This window comes from Phalangium opilio, unplaced genomic scaffold, assembly GCF_054372755.1.
Source record: "Phalangium opilio isolate 3A_F unplaced genomic scaffold, DU_Popi_V2 ptg000087l_1, whole genome shotgun sequence".
Taxonomy (NCBI): Eukaryota; Metazoa; Arthropoda; class Arachnida; order Opiliones; family Phalangiidae; genus Phalangium; species Phalangium opilio.
In genome coordinates this window covers 2,305,389-2,332,123 of record NW_028324192.1, presented here as the reverse complement: position 1 = coordinate 2,332,123, position 26,735 = coordinate 2,305,389, and the positions used below count along the sequence as shown (strand labels likewise).

The 26,735-nt window shown below is 47.3% G+C and overlaps 5 non-coding genes across 5 annotated transcripts; 3 read left to right on the top strand and 2 right to left on the bottom strand.

The window, feature by feature from the left end:
* The first annotated feature begins 5,614 nt into the window (after positions 1–5,614).
* Positions 5,615–5,687, top strand: TRNAT-GGU (transfer RNA threonine (anticodon GGU)). The gene has a single exon. It is a non-coding gene; the product is annotated as a tRNA-Thr (tRNA).
* Positions 5,688–6,349: 662 nt separating this feature from the next.
* Positions 6,350–6,422, top strand: TRNAT-GGU (transfer RNA threonine (anticodon GGU)). Its single transcript has one exon. It is a non-coding gene; the product is annotated as a tRNA-Thr (tRNA).
* Positions 6,423–14,854: 8,432 nt separating this feature from the next.
* On the top strand, positions 14,855–14,927 carry TRNAT-GGU (transfer RNA threonine (anticodon GGU)). Its single transcript has one exon. It is a non-coding gene; the product is annotated as a tRNA-Thr (tRNA).
* Positions 14,928–24,855: 9,928 nt separating this feature from the next.
* Positions 24,856–24,928, bottom strand: TRNAT-GGU (transfer RNA threonine (anticodon GGU)). Its single transcript has one exon. It is a non-coding gene; the product is annotated as a tRNA-Thr (tRNA).
* Positions 24,929–26,426: 1,498 nt separating this feature from the next.
* TRNAT-GGU (transfer RNA threonine (anticodon GGU)) lies at positions 26,427–26,499 on the bottom strand. Its single transcript has one exon. It is a non-coding gene; the product is annotated as a tRNA-Thr (tRNA).
* Between the last annotated feature and the right edge of the window lie 236 nt (positions 26,500–26,735).

Here is a 26,735-nt window from a genome sequence, read left to right as displayed (position 1 = left end):
TTTGCATGGGACTGCGGGACCATCATAACGAAAAATAATATCTACAAGTTCGGGACTGCGGGACCGGACGTAAATCAATCACCTTTAAATTAAGTTTGCATGGGACTGCGGGACCATACAAACGAAAAACCATATCTACAAGTTCGGGACTGCGGGACCAGACGTAGAAAATCTCCATCCAACGAGGGATCACCTACTGGAACCTAGTTTGGGACTGCGGGACCAGACGAAAAGGACTCTCCATCCAACGAGGGATCACCTACAGGAACCTAGTTTGGGACTGCGGGACCAAACGAAAAGAACTCTTCCTCCAACGAGGGATCGACTACAACAGGGAGGGAGCATCTACTTCCAAGTGTTGAACATTTGATAAACTATATCTATTAGTTAAGAGATTTTGAACATTTAAGAGATTTGAAAATAACATTGCGCGAATTGTATTAAGACATTTGGATTTTACCTACCCTTCAACAATCTGTGAGTACCCCAAACCCTTTATACGCTAAAATTACAAATAGAAAAATGGGCATAAATACGCGAAGTACAAAAGGGGACCAGGTTTCCGAGCCTAACCCCGAGTTGCCGCGAGACCCGGGAACTAGCGTAATCACGCAACCCGTAGACCAAACCTCTAATGTTAGTAATGCCCAACCACAAGCTATAGGCAATCCTGGCGACCCTATGGCAATGATGGTCCAAATGTTTAAAACAATGTTGGAAGACAATAACAAACGACAAGAGTCGGTTATGCGTAGTATGTTAACCGTACAAAGTCAAGCCCAAAACGCTATGATTAAAAATTTAACTGATAGGTTAAACCAACATTCAAGCACGTCCCCAGGCCCGTCGAGTACTATTGGTGCGTCGAATCAGTGCCCTTCGCCACAATTAGTTTTACAGAATCCCGTCAACGGTAATCCTAATACAAATTCTATAGTATCACCAAACGGTTCGATCTCGAGCAATAATACCCAAATTTACGACCCGAATTTGGTAAACACGACGCAAACTCCTCCGTTGCCACCCCAACTAAACGCTTCGTCTCCGCCCCTTTTGCCACCCGCTACACCGCATTTCAACAACCCATCCCAGCTAAACGGGCTTCCATTAGATAGTCATACCAACAGTCTACCAAAATTTCGTAATGGCGATGACGTCCTAGAGTTCCTAAATCAGGTGGAACGATACAGAAAAGCTCTTAGGCTGACCGACATTAATCTGCTATCTAAAGTAGAATTTATGCTCGAGGACGATTCCATATATTGGTGGGAAAGAGTCAGTCCAGATGTACAGCATTGGGAACAGTTTCGTGACAGGTTTTGTCGGGCATTTATTGGCCATAATTATCAAAGTCAACTAGAAGACCGGATATCCCGTCGAAGACAAGGTCGAGACGAACCCGTTCTTAAATACATTTTGGGAAAAGAACGGCTTTGCCGCATGCATGACCCTTCAATTAGCTCCATGAGCATCGCTAACACAATTCTGTCAGGCCTAAACCCACACCTGCTTCAAATTATGCGCTTACCGGAAAACCCCACACTGACCCAAGTGCAAGAATCGGCTCAAAGAGCTGAGAGTCTGCTTCATCAGACGAAGGAATTTGACCGTCGTCAAGACCGGTTCCGGCAAGGCCCTTATAGTGACCGGAAACCGAACCGCGATTACGTCCAAGACCATAGTGGGCCCAGATCACAGCGCGAAGACGTTGATAAATCAACTTCCGGGAATCTAAAAAGTTTCTCAAATCTCAACCAACATAGGAATGATAGCGCCTTGAAGTGTCGCAACTGTGGGAAAGCAGGACACAAGGCCTTCCACTGTCCGACCCGAAATCATGGTAAAGAGAGGTCGGAAAGTTCGAGACGCATGTTTGTTGCCTCTGTGACGAAGGACGATTCCGAACCGGACGATAATTTATCAGTAGAATCGGACCCAGAGTACGAAGATAGCGATGAGCTCAACAGCGAGTCATATCCCCCATAAATTTTACGATTTTCCCTCCATTTCTTATATTTTTGTTCTTTTTTTTTTGTTTTGTTTTGTTACGAATTTTCTTGGTTTGTTACCATTTTTTTTGTGCACTATAGTTGTAGGTTCACATACATTGTCATTATCCTTGCCTCTTTTGTTAGTGTCGATTGTAGGCTCCACTTAAGGTGGGGGGAGTTTGTAGCAAGGATATCGAACTATGGAAAAATACGGAGACCCCATATTTTTCCATACAAGATGTTTATTCAATCCCTTCCTCGCCCGGGTTTTACCACTGACGTAGGTGGCCGATTTCGACGGTTACGCCGAGGAAGGGAGAGGCAGTTCGGCTGAGGACGTTGTAAAGGTAACTTAAGAAGAGAAATAAAGAACTTTGTGATTTCAACTTTGCTCTATTTCTTGTTATAATTTAACCTAGTCGTGATTAATTTAGTCGTGCTCGAGCTTAGTATCTTAATCACTAAACCTCGTCACACCGGGAGCGGTGTTGTGAGGTCTCAGATGTAACGTAAAATGTCAGAGTTTTTCCACAATACCTGACGAACATTTAATTTTTGGGCTTCCTTGGCGCAATTATTAGCGCGTTCAACTGTTAATCGAAAGGCTGGTGGTTCAAGCTTACCCGGAAGAGGTGTTGTGGGGTCTCAGATGTAGCGTAAAAAGTCAAAACTTATCCACAATACGTGACAACCATTTAATTTCTGAGATTCCGTGGCTCAATGGTTAGCGCGTTCGGCTGTTAACCAATAGGTTGGTGGTTCGAGCCCACCCGGGAGCGGTGGTGTGGGATCTCAAATGTAACGTAGAAAGCCAAAGTTTTGCCACAATACCTGACGACCATTAAATTTTTGGGCTTCCTTGGCGCAATTGTTAGTGCGTTCGGCTGTTAACCGAAAGGTTGGTGGTTCGTGCCCAACCGGAAGAGGTGTTGTAGGGTCTCAGATGTAACGTAAAAAGTCATAACTTATCTACAATACCTGACAACCATTTAATTTGTGAGCTTCCGTGGCTCAAAGGTTAGCGCGTTCGGCTGTTAACTAATAGGTGTGTGGTTCGAGCCCATCCGGGAGCGGTGTTGTGACGTCTCAGATGTGATGTAAAAAGTCAAGGTTTTTTCCACAACACCTGACGACCATTTAAATTTTGGGCTTCCGTGGCGCAATGGTTAGCGCGTTCGGCTGTTAACCAATAGGTTGGTGGTTCGAGCCCATCCGGGAGCGGTGTTGTGAGGTCTCAGATGTAACGTAAAATGTCAAGGTTTTTACACAATACCTGACGAGCATTTAACTTTGGGCTTCCGTGGCTCAATGGTTAGCGCGTTCGGCTGTTAACCAATAGGTTTGGTGGTTCGAGCCCATCCGGGAGCGGTGTTGTGAGGTCTCAGATGTGACGTAAAAAGTCAAGGTTTTTACACAATACCTGACGAGCATTTAACTTTGGGCTTCCGTGGCTCAATGGTTAGCGCGTTCGGCTGTTAACCAATAGGTTGGTGGTTCGAGCCCATCCGGGAGCGGTGTTGTGACGTCTCAAATGTAACATAAAATGTCAGAGTTTTTCCACAATACCTGTCGAACATTGAATTTTTGGGCTTCCGTGGCGCAATGGTTAGCGCGTTCAGCTGTTAATCGAAAGGTTGGTGGTACGAGCCCACCCGGGAGAGGTGTTGTGGGGTCTCAAATGTAACGTAAAAATTCAAGGTTTTTCCACAATACCTGACGAACATTTAATTTTTGGGCTTCCTTGGGGCAATGGTTAGCGCGTTCGGCTGTTAACCGAAAGGTTGGTGGTTCGATCCCAACCGGGAGAGGTGTTGTAGGGTATCAGATGTAACGTAATAAGTCATAACTTTTCCACAATACGTGAAAACCATTTAATTTCTGGGCTTCCGTGGCTCAATGATTAGCGCGTTCGGCTGTTAACCAATAGGTTGGTGGTTCGAGCCCACCCGGGAGCGGTGTTGTGGGATCTCAAATGTAACGTAAAAATTCAAGGTTTTTCCACAATACCTGACGAACATTTAATTTTTGGGCTTCCTTGGGGCAATGGCTAGCGCGTTCGGCTGTTAACCGAAAGGTTGGTGGTTCGATCCCAACCGGGAGAGGTGTTGTAGGGTATCAGATGTAACGTAATAAGTCATAACTTATCCACAATACCTCACAACCATTTAATTTCCGAGCTTCCTTGGCTCAATGGTTATCGCGTTCGGCTGTTAACCAATAGGTTTGTGGTTCGAGCCCATCCGGGATGCGGTGTTGTGAGGTCTCAGATGTAACGTAAAATGTCAGGGTTTTTCACAATACCTGTCGAACATTGAATTTTTGGGCTTCCGTGGCGCAATGGTTAGCGCGTTCAGCTGTTAATCGAAAGGTTGGTGGTACGAGCCCACCCGGGAGAGGTGTTGTGGGGTCTCAGATGTAGCGTAAAAAGTCAAAACTTTTCCACAATACGTGAAAACCATTTAATTTCTGGGCTTCCGTGGCTCAATGATTAGCGCGTTCGGCTGTTAACCAATAGGTTGGTGGTTCGAGCCCACCCGGGAGCGGTGTTGTGGGATCTCAAATGTAACGTAAAAATTCAAGGTTTTTCCACAATACCAGACGAACATTTAATTTTTGGGCTTCCTTGGGGCAATGGTTAGCGCGTTCGGCTGTTAACCGAAAGGTTGGTGGTTCGATCCCAACCGGGAGAGGTGTTGTAGGGTATCAGATGTAACGTAATAAGTCATAACTTATCCACAATACCTGACAACCATTTAATTTCCGAGCTTCCTTGGCTCAATGGTTATCGCGTTCGGCTGTTAACCAATAGGTTTGTGGTTCGAGCCCATCCGGGATGCGGTGTTGTGAGGTCTCAGATGTAACGTAAAATGTCAGAGTTTTTCACAATACCTGACGAACATTTAATTTTTGGGCTTCCGTGGCGCAATGGTTAGCGCGTTCTGCTGTTGACCCATAGGTTGGTGGTTCGAGACCACCCAGGAGCGGTGTTGTGGGATCTCAAATGTAACGTAGAAAGCCAAAGTTTTTCCACAATACCTGACGACCATTTAATTTCTGAGCTTCCGTGGCTCAATGGTTAGCGCGTTCAGCTGTTAATCGAAAGGTTGGTGGTTGTGGGGTCTCATATGTAACGTAGTAAGCCAATGTTTTTCCACAATACCTGACAACCATTTAATTTCTGAGCTTCCGTGGCTCAATGGTTAGCGCGTTCGGCTGTTAGCCAATAGGTTGGTGCTTCAAGCATACCCGGGAGCGGTGTTGTGGGATCTCGAATGTAACGTAGAAAGCCAAAGTTTTTCCACAATACCTGACGACCATTTAATTTTTGGGCTTCCGTGGCGCAATGGTTAGCGCGTTCGGCTGTTAACCGAAAGGTTGGTGGTTCAAGCCCATCCGGGAGCGGTGTTGTGGCGTCTCAGATGTTACGTAAAAAGTCAAGGTTTTTCCACAATACCTGACGACCATTTAATTTTTGGGCTTCCGTGGCTCAATAGTTAGCGCGTTCGGCTGTTAACCAATGGGTTGGTGGTTCGAGGCCACCCGGGAGCGGTGTTGTGGGATCTCACATGTAACGTAGAAAGCCAAAGTTTTTCCACAATACCTGACGACCATTTAATTTTTGGGCTTCCGTGGCGCAATGGCTAGCGCGTTCGGCTGGTAATCGAAAGGTTGGTGGTTCAAGCCCACCCGGGAGCGGTGTTGTGGGATCACGAATGTAACGTAGAAAGCCAAAGTTTTTCCAGAATACCTGACGACCATTTAATTTTTGGGCTTCCGTGGCGCAATAATTAGCGCGTTCAGCTGTTAATCGAAAGGTTGGTGGTTCGAGCCCACCCGAGAGAGGTGTTGTGGGGTCTCAGATGTAGCGTAAAAAGTCAAAACTTTTCCACAATACGTGACAACCATTTAATTTCTGAGCTTTCGTGGCTCAATGGTTAGCGCGTTCGGCTGTTAGCCAATAGGTTGGTGCTTCAAGCATACCCGGGAGCGGTGTTGTGGGATCTCGAATGTAACGTAGAAAGCCAAAGTTTTTCCACAATACCTGACGACCATTTAATTTTTGGGCTTCCGTGGCGCAATGGTTAGCGCGTTCGGCTGTTAACCGAAAGGTTGGTGGTTCAAGCCCATCCGGGAGCGGTGTTTTGACGTCTCAGATGTTACGTAAAAAGTCAAGGTTTTTCCACAATACCTGACGACCATTTAATTTTTGGGCTTCCGTGGCTCAATAGTTAGCGCGTTCGTCTGTTAACCAATAGGTTGGTGGTTCGAGGCCACCCGGGAGCGGTGTTGTGGGATCTCACATGTAACGTAGAAAGCCAAAGTTTTTCCACAATACCTGACGACCATTTAATTTTTGGGCTTCCGTGGCGCAAGGGTTAGCGCGTTCGGCTGGTAACCGAAAGGTTGGTAGTTCGAGCCCACCCGGGAGCGGTGTTGTGGGATCACGAATGTAACGTAGAAAGCCAAAGTTTTTCCAGAATACCTGACGACCATTTAATTTTTGGGCTTCCGGGGCGCAATGGTTAGCGCGTTCAGCTGTTATTCAAAAGACTGGTGGTTTGAGCCCTTTCGGGAGCGGTGTTGTGAGGTCTCAGATGTAGCGTAAAAAGTCAAAACTTTTCCACAATACGTGACAACCATTTAATTTCTGAGCTTTCGTGGCTCAATGGTTAGCGCGTTCGGCTGTTAGCCAATAGGTTGGTGGTTCGAGCCCACCCGGGAGCGGTGTTGTGGGATCTCAAATGTAACGTAGAAAGCCAAAGTTTTTCCACAATACCTGACGACCATTTAATTTCTGAGCTTCCGTGGCTCAATGGTTAGCGCGTTCGGCTGTTAACCAATAGTTTGGTAGTTCGAGCCCATCCGGGAGCGGTGTTGTGAGGTCTCAGATGTGACGTAAAAAGTCAAGGTTTTTCCACAATACCTGACGACCATTTAATTTTTGAGCTTCCGTGGCGCAATGGTTAGCGCGTTCTTCTGTTAATCGAAAGGTTGGTGGTTCGAGCCCACCCGGGAGAGGTGTTGTGGGGTCTCAGATGTAGCGTAAAAAGTCAAAACTTTTCCACAATACGTGACAACGATTTAAATTCTGAGCTTCCGTGGCTCAATGTTTAGCGCGTTCGGCTGTTAGCCAATAGGTTGGTGGTTCGAGCCCACCCGGGAGCGGTGTTGTGGGATCTCAAATGTAACGTAGAAAGCCAAAGTTTTTCCACAATACCTGACGACCATTTAATTTCTGAGCTTCCGTGGCTCAATGGTTAGCGCGTTCGGCTGTTAACCAATAGTTTGGTAGTTCGAGCCCATCCGGGAGCGGTGTTGTGAGGTCTCAGATGTGACGTAAAAAGTCAAGGTTTTTCCACAATACCTGACGACCATTTAATTTTTGAGCTTCCGTGGCGCAATGGTTAGCGCGTTCTTCTGTTAATCGAAAGGTTGGTGGTTCGAGCCCACCCGGGAGAGGTGTTGTGGGGTCTCAGATGTAGCGTAAAAAGTCAAAACTTTTCCACAATACGTGACAACGATTTAATTTCTGAGCTTCCGTGGCTCAATGTTTAGCGTGTTCGGCTGTTAACCAATAGGTTGGTGGTTCGGGCCCACCCGGGAGCGGTGTTGTGAGTTCTCAGATGTGACGTAAAATGTCAGAGTTTTTCCACAATACCTGACGAATATTTAATATTTGGGCTTCCTTGGCGCAATGGTTAGCGCGTTTGGCTGTTAACAGAAAGTTTGGTGGTTCGAGCACACCCGGGAGCGGTGCTATGAGGTCTCAGATGTTACGTAAAAAGTCAAAGTTTTTCCACAATACCGGACGACCATTTAATTTCAGAGCTTCCGTGGCTCAATGGCTAGCGCTTTCGGCTTTTAACCGAAATTTTGGTTTTTCGAGCCCATCCGGGAGCGTTTTGTGAGGTCTCAGATGTAACGTAAAAAGTCAGAGTTTTTCCACAATACATGACGACCATTTAATATTTAGGCTTCCGTGGCGCAATGGTTAGCGCGTTCAGCTGCTATTCAAAAGACTGGTGGTTTGAGCCCTCCCGGGAGCGGTGTTGTGACGTCTCGAATGTAACGTAAAATGTCAGAGTTTTTCCACAATACCTGACGAACATTTAATTTTTGGGCTTCCGTGGCGCAATAATTAGCGCGTTCAGCTGTTAATCGAAAGGTTGGTGGTTCGAGCCCACCCGGGAGAGGTTTTGTGGGGTCTCAGATGTAGCGTATAATGTCAAAACTTTTCCACAATACGTAACAACCTTTTAATTTCTGAGCTTCCGTGGCTCAATGCTTAGCGCGTTCGGCTGTTAGCCAATAGATTGGTGGTTCGAGCCCACCCGGGAGCGGTGTTGTGGGATCTCAAATGTAACGTAGAAAGCCAAAGTTTTTCCACAATACCTGACGACCATTTATTTTTTGGGCTTCCTTGGCGCAATGGTTAGCGCGTTCGGCTGTTAACCGAAAGGTTGGTGGTTCGAGCCCAACCGAGAGAGGTGTTGTAGGGTCTCAGATGTAACGTAATAAGTCATAACTTATCCACAATACGTGACAACCATTTAATTTCTGAGCTTCCGTGGCTCAATGGTTAGCGCGTTCGGCTGTTAACCAATAGGTTGGTGGTTCGAGCCCACCCGGGAGCGGTGGTGTGGTATCTCAAATGTAACGTAGAAAGCCAAAGTTTTGCCACAATACCTGACGACCATTAAATTTTTGGGCTTCCTTGGCGCAATGGTTAGCGCGTACGGCTGTTAACCGAAAGGTTGGTGGTTCGAGCCCAACCGGAATAGGTGTTGTGACGTCTCAGGTGTGACGTAAAAAGCCAAGGTTTTTTCCACAACACCTGACGACCATTTAATTTTTGGGCTTCCGTGGCGCAATGGTTAGCGCGTTCGGCTTTTAACCAATAGGTTGGTGGTTCGAGCCCATCCGGGAGCGGTGTAGTGAGGTCTCAGATGTAACGTAAAATGTCAGAGTTTTTCCACAATACCTGACGAACATTTAATTTTTGGGCTTCCGTGCCGCAATGACTAGCGCGTTCAGCTGTTAATCTAAAGGTTGAAGGTTCGAGCCCACCCGGGAGAGGTGTTGTGGGGTCTCAGATGTAGCGTAAAAAGTCAAAACTTATCCACAATACGTGACAATCATTTAATTTCTGAGCTTCCGTGGCTCAATGGTTAGCGCATTCAGCTGTTAACCAATAGGTTGGTGGTTCGAGCTCATCCGGGAGCGGTGTTGTGAGGTCTCAGATGTGACGTAAAAAGTCTAGGTTTTTACGCAAAACCTGACGAGCATTTAATTTTTGGGCTTCCGTGGCGCAATGGTTAGCGCGTTCTGCTGTTGACCCATAGGTTGGTGGTTCGAGCCCACCTGGGAGCGGTGTTGTGGGATCTCAAATGTAACGTAGAAAGCCAAAGTTTTTCCACAATACCTGACGACCATTTATTTTTTGGGCTTCCTTGGCGCAATGGTTAGCGCGTTCGGCTGTTAACCGAAAGGTTGGTGGTTCGAGCCCAACCGAGAGAGGTGTTGTAGGGTCTCAGATGTAACGTAATAAGTCATAACTTATCCACAATACGTGACAACCATTTAATTTCTGAGCTTCCGTGGCTCAATGGTTAGCGCGTTCGGCTGTTAACTAATAGGTTAGTGGTTCGAGCCCACCCGGGAGCAGCGTTGTGGGATCTCAAATGTAACGTAGAAAGCCAAAGTTTTTCCACAATACCAGACGATCATTTAATTTTTGGGCTTCCGTGGCGCAATGGTTAGGGCGTTCGCCTGTTAACCAATAGGTTGGTAGTTCGAGCCCATCCGGGAGCGGTGTTGTGAGGTCTCAGATGTGACGTAAAAAGTCAAGGTTTTTCCACAATACCTGACGACCATTTAATTTTTGGGCTTCCGTGGCGCAATGATTAGCGCGTTCAGCTGTTAATCGAAAGGTTGAAGGTTCGAGCCCACCCGGGAGAGGTGTTGTGGGGCCTCATATGTAGCGTAAAAAGTCAAAACTTTTCCACAATACGTAACAACCTTTTAATTTCTGAGCTTCCGTGGCTCAATGCTTAGCGCGTTCGGCTGTTAGCCAATAGATTGGTGGTTCGAGCCCACCCGGGAGCGGTGTTGTGGGATCTCAAATGTAACGTAGAAAGCCAAAGTTTTTCCACAATACCTGACGACCATTTATTTTTTGGGCTTCCTTGGCGCAATGGTTAGCGCGTTCGGCTGTTAACCGAAAGGTTGGTGGTTCGAGCCCAACCGAGAGAGGTGTTGTAGGGTCTCAGATGTAACGTAATAAGTCATAACTTATCCACAATACGTGACAACCATTTAATTTCTGAGCTTCCGTGGCTCAATGGTTAGCGCGTTCGGCTGTTAACCAATAGGTTGGTGGTTCGAGCCCACCCGGGAGCGGTGGTGTGGTATCTCAAATGTAACGTAGAAAGCCAAAGTTTTGCCACAATACCTGACGACCATTAAATTTTTGGGCTTCCTTGGCGCAATGGTTAGCGCGTACGGCTGTTAACCGAAAGGTTGGTGGTTCGAGCCCAACCGGAATAGGTGTTGTGACGTCTCAGGTGTGACGTAAAAAGCCAAGGTTTTTTCCACAACACCTGACGACCATTTAATTTTTGGGCTTCCGTGGCGCAATGGTTAGCGCGTTCGGCTTTTAACCAATAGGTTGGTGGTTCGAGCCCATCCGGGAGCGGTGTAGTGAGGTCTCAGATGTAACGTAAAATGTCAGAGTTTTTCCACAATACCTGACGAACATTTAATTTTTGGGCTTCCGTGCCGCAATGACTAGCGCGTTCAGCTGTTAATCTAAAGGTTGAAGGTTCGAGCCCACCCGGGAGAGGTGTTGTGGGGTCTCAGATGTAGCGTAAAAAGTCAAAACTTTTCCACAATACGTGACAACCATTTAATTTCTGAGCTTCCGTGGCTCAATGGTTAGCGCGTTCGGCTGTTAACCAATAAGTTGGTGGTTCGAGCCCATCCGGGAGCGGTGTTGTGACGTCTCTGATGTGACGTAAAAAGTCAAGGTTTTTCCACAATACCGGACGACCATTTAAATTTTGGGCTTCCGTGGCGCAATCGTTAGCGCGTTCGGCTGTTAACAGAAAGGTTGGTGGTTCGAGCACACCCGGGAGCGGTGCTATGAGGTCTCAGATGTTACGTAAAAAGTCAAAGTTTTTCCACAATACCGGACGACCATTTAATTTTTGGGCTTCCGTGGCGCAATGGTTAGCGCGTTCAGCTGCTATTCAAAAGACTGGTGGTTTGAGCCCTCCCGGGAGCGGTGTTGTGACGTCTCAGATGTAACATAAAATGTCAGAGTTTTTCCACAATACCTGACGAACATTGAAATTTTGGGCTTCCGTGGCGCAATGGTTAGCGCGTTCAGCTGTTAATCGAAAGGTTGGTGGTTCGAGCCCACCCGGGAGAGGTGTTGTGGGGTCTCAGATGTAGCGTAAAAAGTCAAAACTTTTCCACAATACGTGACAACCATTTAATTTCTGAGCTTCCGTGGCTCAATGGTTAGCGCGTTCGGCTGTTAACTAATAGGTTAGTGGTTCGAGCCCACCCGGGAGCAGCGTTGTGGGATCTCAAATGTAACGTAGAAAGCCAAAGTTTTTCCACAATACCAGACGATCATTTAATTTTTGGGCTTCCGTGGCGCAATGGTTAGGGCGTTCGCCTGTTAACCAATAGGTTGGTAGTTCGAGCCCATCCGGGAGCGGTGTTGTGAGGTCTCAGATGTGACGTAAAAAGTCAAGGTTTTTCCACAATACCTGACGACCATTTAATTTTTGGGCTTCCGTGGCGCAATGATTAGCGCGTTCAGCTGTTAATCGAAAGGTTGAAGGTTCGAGCCCACCCGGGAGAGGTGTTGTGGGGCCTCATATGTAGCGTAAAAAGTCAAAACTTATCCACAATACGTGACAATCATTTAATTTCTGAGCTTCCGTGGCTCAATGGTTAGCGCATTCAGCTGTTAACCAATAGGTTGGTGGTTCGAGCTCATCCGGGAGCGGTGTTGTGAGGTCTCAGATGTGACGTAAAAAGTCTAGGTTTTTACGCAAAACCTGACGAGCATTTAATTTTTGGGCTTCCGTGGCGCAATGGTTAGCGCGTTCTGCTGTTGACCCATAGGTTGGTGGTTCGAGCCCACCTGGGAGCGGTGTTGTGGGATCTCAAATGTAACGTAGAAAGCCAAAGTTTTTCCACAATACCTGACGACCATTTATTTTTTGGGCTTCCTTGGCGCAATGGTTAGCGCGTTCGGCTGTTAACCGAAAGGTTGGTGGTTCGAGCCCAACCGAGAGAGGTGTTGTAGGGTCTCAGATGTAACGTAATAAGTCATAACTTATCCACAATACGTGACAACCATTTAATTTCTGAGCTTCCGTGGCTCAATGGTTAGCGCGTTCGGCTGTTAACCAATAGGTTGGTGGTTCGAGCCCACCCGGGAGCGGTGGTGTGGTATCTCAAATGTAACGTAGAAAGCCAAAGTTTTGCCACAATACCTGACGACCATTAAATTTTTGGGCTTCCTTGGCGCAATGGTTAGCGCGTACGGCTGTTAACCGAAAGGTTGGTGGTTCGAGCCCAACCGGAATAGGTGTTGTGACGTCTCAGGTGTGACGTAAAAAGCCAAGGTTTTTTCCACAACACCTGACGACCATTTAATTTTTGGGCTTCCGTGGCGCAATGGTTAGCGCGTTCGGCTTTTAACCAATAGGTTGGTGGTTCGAGCCCATCCGGGAGCGGTGTAGTGAGGTCTCAGATGTAACGTAAAATGTCAGAGTTTTTCCACAATACCTGACGAACATTTAATTTTTGGGCTTCCGTGCCGCAATGACTAGCGCGTTCAGCTGTTAATCTAAAGGTTGAAGGTTCGAGCCCACCCGGGAGAGGTGTTGTGGGGTCTCAGATGTAGCGTAAAAAGTCAAAACTTTTCCACAATACGTGACAACCATTTAATTTCTGAGCTTCCGTGGCTCAATGGTTAGCGCGTTCGGCTGTTAACCAATAAGTTGGTGGTTCGAGCCCATCCGGGAGCGGTGTTGTGACGTCTCTGATGTGACGTAAAAAGTCAAGGTTTTTCCACAATACCGGACGACCATTTAAATTTTGGGCTTCCGTGGCGCAATCGTTAGCGCGTTCGGCTGTTAACAGAAAGGTTGGTGGTTCGAGCACACCCGGGAGCGGTGCTATGAGGTCTCAGATGTTACGTAAAAAGTCAAAGTTTTTCCACAATACCGGACGACCATTTAATTTTTGGGCTTCCGTGGCGCAATGGTTAGCGCGTTCAGCTGCTATTCAAAAGACTGGTGGTTTGAGCCCTCCCGGGAGCGGTGTTGTGACGTCTCAGATGTAACATAAAATGTCAGAGTTTTTCCACAATACCTGACGAACATTGAAATTTTGCGCTTCCGTGGCGCAATGGTTAGCGCGTTCAGCTGTTAATCGAAAGGTTGGTGGTTCGAGCCCACCCGGGAGAGGTGTTGTGGGGTCTCAGATGTAGCGTAAAAAGTCAAAACTTTTCCACAATACGTGACAACCATTTAATTTCTGAGCTTCCGTGGCTCAATGGTTAGCGCGTTCGGCTGTTAACTAATAGGTTAGTGGTTCGAGCCCACCCGGGAGCAGCGTTGTGGGATCTCAAATGTAACGTAGAAAGCCAAAGTTTTTCCACAATACCTGACGATCATTTAATTTTTGGGCTTCCGTGGCGCAATGGTTAGGGCGTTCGCCTGTTAACCAATAGGTTGGTAGTTCGAGCCCATCCGGGAGCGGTGTTGTGAGGTCTCAGATGTGACGTAAAAAGTCAAGGTTTTTCCACAATACCTGACGACCATTTAATTTTTGGGCTTCCGTGGCGCAATGATTAGCGCGTTCAGCTGTTAATCGAAAGGTTGAAGGTTCGAGCCCACCCGGGAGAGGTGTTGTGGGGCCTCATATGTAGCGTAAAAAGTCAAAACTTATCCACAATACGTGACAATCATTTAATTTCTGAGCTTCCGTGGCTCAATGGTTAGCGCATTCAGCTGTTAACCAATAGGTTGGTGGTTCGAGCTCATCCGGGAGCGGTGTTGTGAGGTCTCAGATGTGACGTAAAAAGTCTAGGTTTTTACGCAAAACCTGACGAGCATTTAATTTTTGGGCTTCCGTGGCGCAATGGTTAGCGCGTTCTGCTGTTGACCCATAGGTTGGTGGTTCGAGCCCACCTGGGAGCGGTGTTGTGGGATCTCAAATGTAACGTAGAAAGCCAAAGTTTTTCCACAATACCTGACGACCATTTAATTTCAGAGCTTCCGTGGCTCAATGGTTAGCGCGTTCAGCTGTTAATCGAAAGGCTGGTGGTTGTGGGGTCTCAAATGTAACGTAGAAAGCCAAAGTTTTTCCACAATACCTGACAACCATTTATTTTCTGAGCTTCCGTGGCTCAATGGTTAGCGCGTTCGGCTGTTAGCCAATAGGTTGGCGCTTCAAGCATACCCGGGAGCGGTGTTGTGGGATCTCGAATGTAACGTAGAAAGCCAAAGTTTTTCCACAATACCTGACGACCATTTAATTTTTGGGCTTCCGTGGCGCAATGGTTAGCGCGTTCGGCTGTTAACCGAAAGGTTGGTGGTTCAAGCCCATCCGGGAGCGGTGTTGTGACGTCTCAGATGTTACGTAAAAAGTCAAGGTTTTTCCACAATACCTGACGACCATTTAATTTTTGGGCTTCCGTGGCTCAATGGTTAGCGCGTTCGGCTGTTAACCAATAGGTTGGTGGTTCGAGGCCACCCGGGAGCGGTGTTGTGGGATCTCACATGTAACGTAGAAAGCCAAATTTTTTCCACAATACCTGACGACCATTTAATTTTTGGGCTTCCGTGGCGCAATGGTTAGCGCGTTCGGCTGGTAACCGAAAGGTTGGTGGTTCAAGCCCACCCGGGAGCGGTGTTGTGGGATCACGAATGTAACGTAGAAAGCCAAAGTTTTTCCAGAATACCTGACGACCATTTAATTTTTGGGCTTCCGTGGCGCAATAATTAGCGCGTTCAGCTGTTAATCGAAAGGTTGGTGGTTCGAGCCCACCCGAGAGAGGTGTTGTGGGGTCTCAGATGTAGCGTAAAAAGTCAAAACTTTTCCACAATACGTGACAACGATTTAATTTCTGAGCTTCCGTGGCTCAATGTTTAGCGCGTTCGGCTGTTAGCCAATAGGTTGGTGGTTCGAGCCCACCCGGGAGCGGTGTTGTGGGATCTCAAATGTAACGTAGAAAGCCAAAGTTTTTCCACAATACCTGACGACCATTTAATTTCTGAGCATCCGTGGCTCAATGGTTAGCACGTTCGGCTGTTAATCAATAGTTTGGTAGTTCGAGCCCATCCGGGAGCGGTGTTGTGAGGTCTCAGATGTGACGTAAAAAGTCAAGGTTTTTCCACAATACCTGACGACCATTTAATTTTTGGGCTTTCCTTGGCGCAATGATTAGCGCGTTCAGCTGTTAATCGAAAGGTTGAAGGTTCGAGCCCACCCGGGAGAGGTGTTGTGGGGTCTCATATGTAGCGTAAAAAGTCAAAACGTATCCACAATACGTGACAATCATTTAATTTCTGAGCTTCCGTGGCTCAATGGTTAGCGCGTTCGGCTGTTAACCAATAGGTTGGTGGTTCGAGCTCATCCGGGAGCGGTGTTGTGAGGTCTCAGATGTGACGTAAAAAGTCTAGGTTTTTACGCAAAACCTGACGAGCATTTAATTTTTGGGCTTCCGTGGCGCAATGGTTAGCGCGTTCTGCTGTTGACCCATAGGTTGGTGGTTCGAGCCCACCCGGGAGCGGTGTTGTGGGATCTCAAATGTAACGTAGAAAGCCAAAGTTTTTCCACAATATCTGACGACCATTTAATTTCTGAGCTTCCGTGGCTCAATGGTTAGCGCGTTCAGCTGTTAATCGAAAGGTTGGTGGTTGTGGGGTCTCAAATGTAACGTAGAAAGCCAAAGTTTTTCCACAATACCTGACAACCATTTAATTTCTGAGCTTCCGTGGCTCAATGGTTAGCGCGTTCGGCTGTTAGCCAATAGGTTGGCGCTTCAAGCATACCCGGGAGCGGTGTTGTGGGATCTCAAATGTAACGTAGAAAGCCAAAGTTTTTCCACAATACCTGACGACCATTTAATTTCTGAGCATCCGTGGCTCAATGGTTAGCACGTTCGGCTGTTAATCAATAGTTTGGTAGTTCGAGCCCATCCGGGAGCGGTGTTGTGAGGTCTCAGATGTGACGTAAAAAGTCAAGGTTTTTCCACAATACCTGACGACCATTTAATTTTTGGGCTTTCCTTGGCGCAATGATTAGCGCGTTCAGCTGTTAATCGAAAGGTTGAAGGTTCGAGCCCACCCGGGAGAGGTGTTGTGGGGTCTCATATGTAGCGTAAAAAGTCAAAACGTATCCACAATACGTGACAATCATTTAATTTCTGAGCTTCCGTGGCTCAATGGTTAGCGCGTTCGGCTGTTAACCAATAGGTTGGTGGTTCGAGGTCATCCGAGAGCGGTGTTGTGAGGTCTCAGATGGGACGTAAAAAGTCTAGGTTTTTACGCAAAACCTGACGAGCATTTAATTTTTGGGCTTCCGTGGCGCAATGGTTAGCGCGTTCTGCTGTTGACCCATAGGTTGGTGGTTCGAGCCCACCCGGGAGCGGTGTTGTGGGATCTCAAATGTAACGTAGAAAGCCAAAGTTTTTCCACAATATCTGACGACCATTTAATTTCTGAGCTTCCGTGGCTCAATGGTTAGCGCGTTCAGCTGTTAATCGAAAGGTTGGTGGTTGTGGGGTCTCAAATGTAACGTAGAAAGCCAAAGTTTTTCCACAATACCTGACAACCATTTAATTTCTGAGCTTCCGTGGCTCAATGGTTAGCGCGTTCGGCTGTTAGCCAATAGGTTGGCGCTTCAAGCATACCCGGGAGCGGTGTTGTGGGATCTCGAATGTAACGTAGAAAGCCAAAGTTTTTCCACAATACCTGACGACCATTTAATTTTTGGGCTTCCGTGGCGCAATGGTTAGCGCGTTCGGCTGTTAACCGAAAGGTTGGTGGTTCAAGCCCATCCGGGAGCGGTGTTGTGACGTCTCAGATGTTACGTAAAAAGTCAAGGTTTTTCCACAATACCTGACGACCATTTAATTTTTGGGCTTCCGTGGCTCAATGGTTAGCGCGTTCGGCTGTTAACCAATAGGTTGGTGGTTCGAGGCCACCCGGGAGCGGTGTTGTGGGATCTCACATGTAACGTAGAAAGCCAAAGTTTTTCCACAATACCTGACGACCATTTAATTTTTGGGCTTCCGTGGCGCAATAATTAGCGCGTTCAGCTGTTAATCGAAAGGTTGGTGGTTCGAGCCCACCCGAGAGAGGTGTTGTGGGGTCTCAGATGTAGCGTAAAAAGTCACAACTTTTCCACAATACGTGACAACCATTTAATTTCTGAGCTTTCGTGGCTCAATGGTTAGCGCGTTCGGCTGTTAGCCAATAGGTTGGTGGTTCGAGCCCACCCGGGAGCGGTGTTGTGGGATCTCAAATGTAACGTAGAAAGCCAAAGTTTTTCCACAATACCTGACGACCATTTAATTTCTGAGCATCCGTGGCTCAATGGTTAGCGCGTTCGGCTGTTAACCAATAGTTTGGTAGTTCGAGCCCATCCGGGAGCGGTGTTGTGAGGTCTCAGATGTGACGTAAAAAGTCAAGGTTTTTCCACAATACCTGACGACCATTTAATTTTTGGGCTTCCGTGGCGCAATGATTAGCGCGTTCAGCTGTTAATCGAAAGGTTGAAGGTTCGAGCCCACCCGGGAGAGGTGTTGTGGGGTCTCATATGTAGCGTAAAAAGTCAAAACTTATCCACAATACGTGACAATCATTTAATTTCTGAGCTTCCGTGGCTCAATGGTTAGCGCGTTCGGCTGTTAACCAATAGGTTGGTGGTTCGAGCTCATCCGGGAACGGTGTTGTGAGGTCTCAGATGTGACGTAAAAAGTCTAGGTTTTTACGCAAAACCTGACGAGCATTTAATTTTTGGGCTTCCGTGGCGCAATGGTTAGCGCGTTCAGCTGTTAATCGAAAGGTTGGTGGTTCGAGCCCACCCGGGAGAGGTGTTGTGGGGTCTCAGATGTAGCGTAAAAAGTCAAAACTTTTCCACAATACGTGACAACCATTTAATTTCTGAGCTTCCGTGGCTCAATGGTTAGCGCGTTCGGCTGTTAACTAATAGGTTAGTGGTTCGAGCCCACCCGGGAGCAGCGTTGTGGGATCTCAAATGTAACGTAGAAAGCCAAAGTTTTTCCACAATACCTGACGATCATTTAATTTTTGGGCTTCCGTGGCGCAATGGTTAGGGCGTTCGGCTGTTAACCAATAGGTTGGTAGTTCGAGCCCATCCGGGAGCGGTGTTGTGAGGTCTCAGATGTGACGTAAAAAGTCAAGGTTTTTCCACAATACCTGACGACCATTTAATTTTTGGGCTTCCGTGGCGCAATGATTAGCGCGTTCAGCTGTTAATCGAAAGGTTGAAGGTTCGAGCCCACCCGGGAGAGGTGTTGTGGGGCCTCATATGTAGCGTAAAAAGTCAAAACTTATCCACAATACGTGACAATCATTTAATTTCTGAGCTTCCGTGGCTCAATGGTTAGCGCATTCGGCTGTTAACCAATAGGTTGGTGGTTCGAGCTCATCCGGGAGCGGTGTTGTGAGGTCTCAGATGTGACGTAAAAAGTCTAGGTTTTTACGCAAAACCTGACGAGCATTTAATTTTTGGGCTTCCGTGGCGCAATGGTTAGCGCGTTCTGCTGTTGACCCATAGGTTGGTGGTTCGAGCCCACCTGGGAGCGGTGTTGTGGGATCTCAAATGTAACGTAGATAGCCAAAGTTTTTCCACAATACCTGACGACCATTTAATTTCAGAGCTTCCGTGGCTCAATGGTTAGCGCGTTCAGCTGTTAATCGAAAGGCTGGTGGTTGTGGGGTCTCAAATGTAACGTAGAAAGCCAAAGTTTTTCCACAATACCTGACAACCATTTAATTTCTGAGCTTCCGTGGCTCAATGGTTAGCGCGTTCGGCTGTTAGCCAATAGGTTGGCGCTTCAAGCATACCCGGGAGCGGTGTTGTGGGATCTCGAATGTAACGTAGAAAGCCAAAGTTTTTCCACAATACCTGACGACCATTTAATTTTTGGGCTTCCGTGGCGCAATGGTTAGCGCGTTCGGCTGTTAACCGAAAGGTTGGTGGTTCAAGCCCATCCGGGAGCGGTGTTGTGACGTCTCAGATGTTACGTAAAAAGTCAAGGTTTTTCCACAATACCTGACGACCATTTAATTTTTGGGCTTCCGTGGCTCAATGGTTAGCGCGTTCGGCTGTTAACCAATAGGTTGGTGGTTCGAGGCCACCCGGGAGCGGTGTTGTGGGATCTCACATGTAACGTAGAAAGCCAAAGTTTTTCCACAATACCTGACGACCATTTAATTTTTGGGCTTCCGTGGCGCAATAATTAGCGCGTTCAGCTGTTAATCGAAAGGTTGGTGGTTCGAGCCCACCCGAGAGAGGTGTTGTGGGGTCTCAGATGTAGCGTAAAAAGTCAAAACTTTTCCACAATACGTGACAACCATTTAATTTCTGAGCTTTCGTGGCTCAATGGTTAGCGCGTTCGGCTGTTAGCCAATAGGTTGGTGGTTCGAGCCCACCCGGGAGCGGTGTTGTGGGATCTCAAATGTAACGTAGAAAGCCAAAGTTTTTCCACAATACCTGACGACCATTTAATTTTTGGGCTTCCGGGGCGCAATGGTTAGCGCGTTCAGCTGTTAATCGAAAGGTTGGTGGTTCGAGCCCACCCGGGAGAGGTGTTGTGGGGTCTCAGATGTAGCGTAAAAAGTCAAAACTTTTCCACAATACGTGACAACGATTTAATTTCTGAGCTTCCGTGGCTCAATGTTTAGCGCGTTCGGCTGTTAGCCAATAGGTTGGTGGTTCGAGCCCACCCGGGAGCGGTGTTGTGGGATCTCAAATGTAACGTAGAAAGCCAAAGTTTTTCCACAATACCTGACGACCATTTAATTTCTGAGCATCCGTGGCTCAATGGTTAGCACGTTCGGCTGTTAATCAATAGTTTGGTAGTTCGAGCCCATCCGGGAGCGGTGTTGTGAGGTCTCAGATGTGACGTAAAAAGTCAAGGTTTTTCCACAATACCTGACGACCATTTAATTTTTGGGCTTCCGTGGCGCAATGATTAGCGCGTTCAGCTGTTAATCGAAAGGTTGAAGGTTCGAGCCCACCCGGGAGAGGTGTTGTGGGGTCTCATATGTAGCGTAAAAAGTCAAAACTTATCCACAATACTTGACAATCATTTAATTTCTGAGCTTCCGTGGCTCAATGGTTAGCGCGTTCGGCTGTTAACCAATAGGTTGGTGGTTCGAGCTCATCCGGGAACGGTGTTGTGAGGTCTCAGATGTGACGTAAAAAGTCTAGGTTTTTACGCAAAACCTGACGAGCATTTAATTTTTGGGCTTCCGTGGCGCAATGGTTAGCGCGTTCTGCTGTTGACCCATAGGTTGGTGGTTCGAGCCCACCCGGGAGCGGTGTTGTGGGATCTCAAATGTAACGTAGAAAGCCAAAGTTTTTCCACAATACCTGACGACCATTTAATTTCTGAGCTTCCGTGGCTCAATGGTTAGCGCGTTCAGCTGTTAATCGAAAGGTTGGTGGTTGTGGGGTCTCAAATGTAACGTAGAAAGCCAAAGTTTTTCCACAATACCTGACAACCATTTAATTTCTGAGCTTCCGTGGCTCAATGGTTAGCGCGTTCGGCTGTTAGCCAATAGGTTGCGGAAAATTTTTGACTTTTTACGCTACATCTGAGACCCCACAACACCTCTCTCGGGTGGGCACGAACCTTCAACCTTTCGATTAACAGCTGAACGCGCTAATCATTGCGCCACGGAAGCCCAAAAATTAAATGGTCGTCAGGTATTGTGGAAAAACATTGGCTTTCTACGTTACGTTTGAGATCCCACAACACCGCGCCCGGGTGGGCTCGAACCACCAACCTAATGGTTAACAGCCGAACGCCCTAAACATTGCGCCACGGAAGCCCAAAAATTAAATGATCGTCAGGTATTGTGGAAAAACTTTGGCTTTCTACGTTACATTTGAGATCCCACAACGCCGCTCCCGGGTGGGCTCGAACCACTAACCTATTGGTTAACAGCCGAACGCGCTAACCATTGAGCCACGGAAGCTCAGAAATTAAATGGTTGTCACGTATTGTGGAAAAGTTTTGACTTTTTACGCTACATCTGAGACCCCACAACACCTCTCCCGGGTGGGCACGAACCACCAACCTTTCGATTAACAGCTGAACGCGCTAACCATTGCGCCACAGAAGCCCAAAACTTCAGTGTTCGTCAGGTATTGTGGAGAAACTCTGACATTTTATGTTACATCTGAGACGTCACAACACCGCTCCCGGGAGGGCTCAAACTACCAGTCTTTTGAATAGCAGCTGAACGCGCTAACCATTGCGCCACGGAAGCCCAAAAATTAAATGGTCGTCCGGTATTGTGGAAAAACTTTGACTTTTTACGTAACATCTGAGACCTCATAGCACCGCTCCCGGGTGTGCTCGAACCACCAACCTTTCTGTTAACAGCCGAACGCACTAACGATTGCGCCACGGAAGCCCAAAATTTAAATGGTCGTCCGGTATTGTGGAAAAACCTTGACTTTTTACGTCACATCTGAGACGTCACAACACCGCTCCCGGATGGGCTCGAACCACCAACCTATTGGTTAACAGCCGAACGCGCTAACCATTGAGCCACGGAAGCTCAGAAATTAAATGGTTGTCACGTATTGTGGAAAAGTTTTGACTTTTTACGCTACATCTGAGACCCCACAACACCTCTCCCGGGTGGGCTCGAACCTTCAACCTTTCGATTAACAACTGAACGCGCTAGTCATTGCGGCACGGAAGCCCAAAAATTAAATGTTCTTCAGGTATTGTGGAAAAACTCTGACATTTTACGTTACATCTGAGACCTCACTACACCGCTCCCGGATGGGCTCGAACCACCAACCTATTGGTTAAAAGCCGAACGCGCTAACCATTGCGCCACGGAAGCCCAAAAATTAAATGGTCGTCAGGTGTTGTGGAAAAAACCTTGGCTTTTTACGTCACACCTGAGACGTCACAACACCTATTCCGGTTGGGCTCGAACCACCAACCTTTCGGTTAACAGCCGAACGCGCAAACCCTTGCGCCAAGGAAGCCCAAAAATTTAATGGTCGTCAGGTATTGTGGCAAAACTTTGGCTTTCTACGTTACATTTGAGATCCCACACCACCGCTCCCGGGTGGGCTCGAACCACCAACCTATTGGTTAACAGCCGAACGCGCTCACCATTGAGCCACGGAAGCTCAGAAATTCAATGTTTGTCACGTATTGTGGATAAGTTATGACTTATTACGTTACATCTGAGACCCTACAACACCTCTCTCGGTTGGGCTCGAACCACCAACCTTTCGGTTAACAGCCGAACGCGCTAACCATTGCGCCAAGGAAGCCCAAAAAATAAATGGTCGTCAGGTATTGTGGAAAAACTTTGGCTTTCTACGTTACATTTGAGATCCCACAACACCGCTCCCGGGTGGGCTCGAACCACCAACCTATTGGCTAACAGCCGAACGCGCTAAGCATTGAGCCACGGAAGCTCAGAAATTAAAAGGTTGTTACGTATTGTGGAAAAGTTTTGACATTTTACGCTACATCTGAGACCCCACAAAACCTCTCCCGGGTGGGCTCGAACCACCAACCTTTCGATTAACAGCTGAACGCGCTAATTATTGCGCCACGGAAGCCCAAAAATTAAATGTTCGTCAGGTATTGTGGAAAAACTCTGACATTTTACGTTACATTCGAGACGTCACAACACCGCTCCCGGGAGGGCTCAAACCACCAGTCTTTTGAATAGCAGCTGAACGCGCTAACCATTGCGCCACGGAAGCCTAAATATTAAATGGTCGTCATGTATTGTGGAAAAACTCTGACTTTTTACGTTACATCTGAGACCTCACAAAACGCTCCCGGATGGGCTCGAAAAACCAAAATTTCGGTTAAAAGCCGAAAGCGCTAGCCATTGAGCCACGGAAGCTCTGAAATTAAATGGTCGTCCGGTATTGTGGAAAAACTTTGACTTTTTACGTAACATCTGAGACCTCATAGCACCGCTCCCGGGTGTGCTCGAACCACCAAACTTTCTGTTAACAGCCAAACGCGCTAACCATTGCGCCAAGGAAGCCCAAATATTAAATATTCGTCAGGTATTGTGGAAAAACTCTGACATTTTACGTCACATCTGAGAACTCACAACACCGCTCCCGGGTGGGTCCGAACCACCAACCTATTGGTTAACAGCCGAACACGCTAAACATTGAGCCACGGAAGCTCAGAAATTAAATCGTTGTCACGTATTGTGGAAAAGTTTTGACTTTTTACGCTACATCTGAGACCCCACAACACCTCTCCCGGGTGTTCTCGAACCACCAACCTTTCGATTAACAGAAGAACGCGCTAACCATTGCGCCACGGAAGCTCAAAAATTAAATGGTCGTCAGGTATTGTGGAAAAACCTTGACTTTTTACGTCACATCTGAGACCTCACAACACCGCTCCCGGATGGGCTCGAACTACCAAACTATTGGTTAACAGCCGAACGCGCTAACCATTGAGCCACGGAAGCTCAGAAATTAAATGGTCGTCAGGTATTGTGGAAAAACTTTGGCTTTCTACGTTACATTTGAGATCCCACAACACCGCTCCCGGGTGGGCTCGAACCACCAACCTATTGGTTAACAGCCGAACACGCTAAACATTGAGCCACGGAAGCTCAGAAATTAAATCGTTGTCACGTATTGTGGAAAAGTTTTGACTTTTTACGCTACATCTGAGACCCCACAACACCTCTCCCGGGTGGGCTCGAACCACCAACCTTTCGATTAACAGAAGAACGCGCTAACCATTGCGCCACGGAAGCTCAAAAATTAAATGGTCGTCAGGTATTGTGGAAAAACCTTGACTTTTTACGTCACATCTGAGACCTCACAACACCGCTCCCGGATGGGCTCGAACTACCAAACTATTGGTTAACAGCCGAACGCGCTAACCATTGAGCCACGGAAGCTCAGAAATTAAATGGTCGTCAGGTATTGTGGAAAAACTTTGGCTTTCTACGTTACATTTGAGATCCCACAACACCGCTCCCGGGTGGGCTCGAACCACCAACCTATTGGCTAACAGCCGAACGCGCTAAACATTGAGCCACGGAAGCTCAGAAATTAAATGGTTGTCACGTATTGTGGTAAAGTTTTGACTTTTTACGCTACATCTGAGACCCCACAACACCTCTCCCGGGTGGGCTCGAACCACCAACCTTTCGATTAACAGAAGAACGCGCTAACCATTGCGCCACGGAAGCTCAAAAATTAAATGGTCGTCAGGTATTGTGGAAAAACCTTGACTTTTTACGTCACATCTGAGACCTCACAACACCGCTCCCGAAAGGGCTCAAACCACCAGTCTTTTGAATAACAGCTGAACGCGCTAACCATTGAGCCACGAAAGCTCAGAAATTAAATGGTTGTCACGTATTGTGGAAAAGTTTTGACTTTTTACGCTACATCTGAGACCCCACAACACCTCTCTCGGGTGGGCTCGAACCACCAACCTTTCGATTAACAGCTGAACGCGCTAATTATTGCGCCACGGAAGCCCAAAAATTAAATGGTCGTCAGGTATTCTGGAAAAACTTTGGCTTTCTACGTTACATTCGTGATCCCACAACACCGCTCCCGGGTGGGCTTGAACCACCAACCTTTCGGTTACCAGCCGAACGCGCTAACCATTGCGCCACGGAAGCCCAAAAATTAAATGGTCGTCAGGTATTGTGGAAAAACCTTGACTTTTTACGTAACATCTGAGACGTCACAACACCGCTCCCGGATGGGCTTGAACCACCAACCTTTCGGTTAACAGCCGAACGCGCTAACTATTGAGCCACGGAAGCCCAAAAATTAAATGGTCGTCAGGTATTGTGGAAAAACCTTGACTTTTTACGTAACATCTGAGACGTCACAACACCGCTCCCGGATGGGCTTGAACCACCAACCTTTCGGTTAACAGCCGAACGCGCTAACCATTGCGCCACGGAAGCCCAAAAATTAAATGGTCGTCAGGTATTGTGGAAAAACTTTGGCTTTCTACGTTACATTTGAGACCCCACAACCACCAACCTTTCGATTAACAGCTGAACGCGCTAACCATTGAGCCACGGAAGCTCAGAAATTAAATGGTCGTCAGGTATTGTGGAAAAACTTTGGCTTTCTACGTTACATTTGAGATCCCACAACACCGCTCCTGGGTGGGCTCGAACCACCAACCTATGGGTCAACAGCAGAACGCGCTAACCATTGAGCCACGGAAGCTCAGAAATTAAATGGTTGTCAGGTATTGTGGAAAAACTTTGGCTTTCTACGTTACATTTGAGACCCCACAACCACCAACCTTTCGATTAACAGCTGAACGCGCTAACCATTGAGCCACGGAAGCTCAGAAATTAAATGGTCGTCAGGTATTGTGGAAACACTTTGGCTTTCTACGTTACATTTGAGATCCCACAACACCGCTCCTGGGTGGGCTCGAACCACCAACCTATGGGTCAACAGCAGAACGCGCTAACCATTGCGCCACGGAAGCCCAAAAATTAAATGCTCGTCAGGTTTTGCGTAAAAACCTTGACTTTTTACGTCACATCTGAGACCTCACAACACCGCTCCCGGATGAGCTCGAACCACCAACCTATTGGTTAGCAGCCGAACGCGCTAACCATTGAGCCACGGAAGCTCAAAAATTAAATGATTGTCACGTATTGTGGATAAGTTTTGACTTTTTACGCTACATATGAGACCCCACAACACCTCTCCCGGTTGGGCACGAACCACCAACCTTTCGATTAACAGAAGAACGCGCTAACCATTGCGCCACGGAAGCTCAAAAATTAAATGGTCGTCAGGTATTGTGGAAAAACCTTGACTTTTTACGTCACATCTGAGACCTCACAACACCGCTCCCGAAAGGGCTCAAACCACCAGTCTTTTGAATAACAGCTGAACGCGCTAACCATTGAGCCACGAAAGCTCAGAAATTAAATGGTTGTCACGTATTGTGGAAAAGTTTTGACTTTTTACGCTACATCTGAGACCCCACAACACCTCTCTCGGGTGGGCTCGAACCACCAACCTTTCGATTAACAGCTGAACGCGCTAATTATTGCGCCACGGAAGCCCAAAAATTAAATGGTCGTCAGGTATTCTGGAAAAACTTTGGCTTTCTACGTTACATTCGTGATCCCACAACACCGCTCCCGGGTGGGCTTGAACCACCAACCTTTCGGTTACCAGCCGAACGCGCTAACCATTGCGCCACGGAAGCCCAAAAATTAAATGGTCGTCAGGTATTGTGGAAAAACCTTGACTTTTTACGTAACATCTGAGACGTCACAACACCGCTCCCGGATGGGCTTGAACCACCAACCTTTCGGTTAACAGCCGAACGCGCTAACTATTGAGCCACGGAAGCCCAAAAATTAAATGGTCGTCAGGTATTGTGGAAAAACCTTGACTTTTTACGTAACATCTGAGACGTCACAACACCGCTCCCGGATGGGC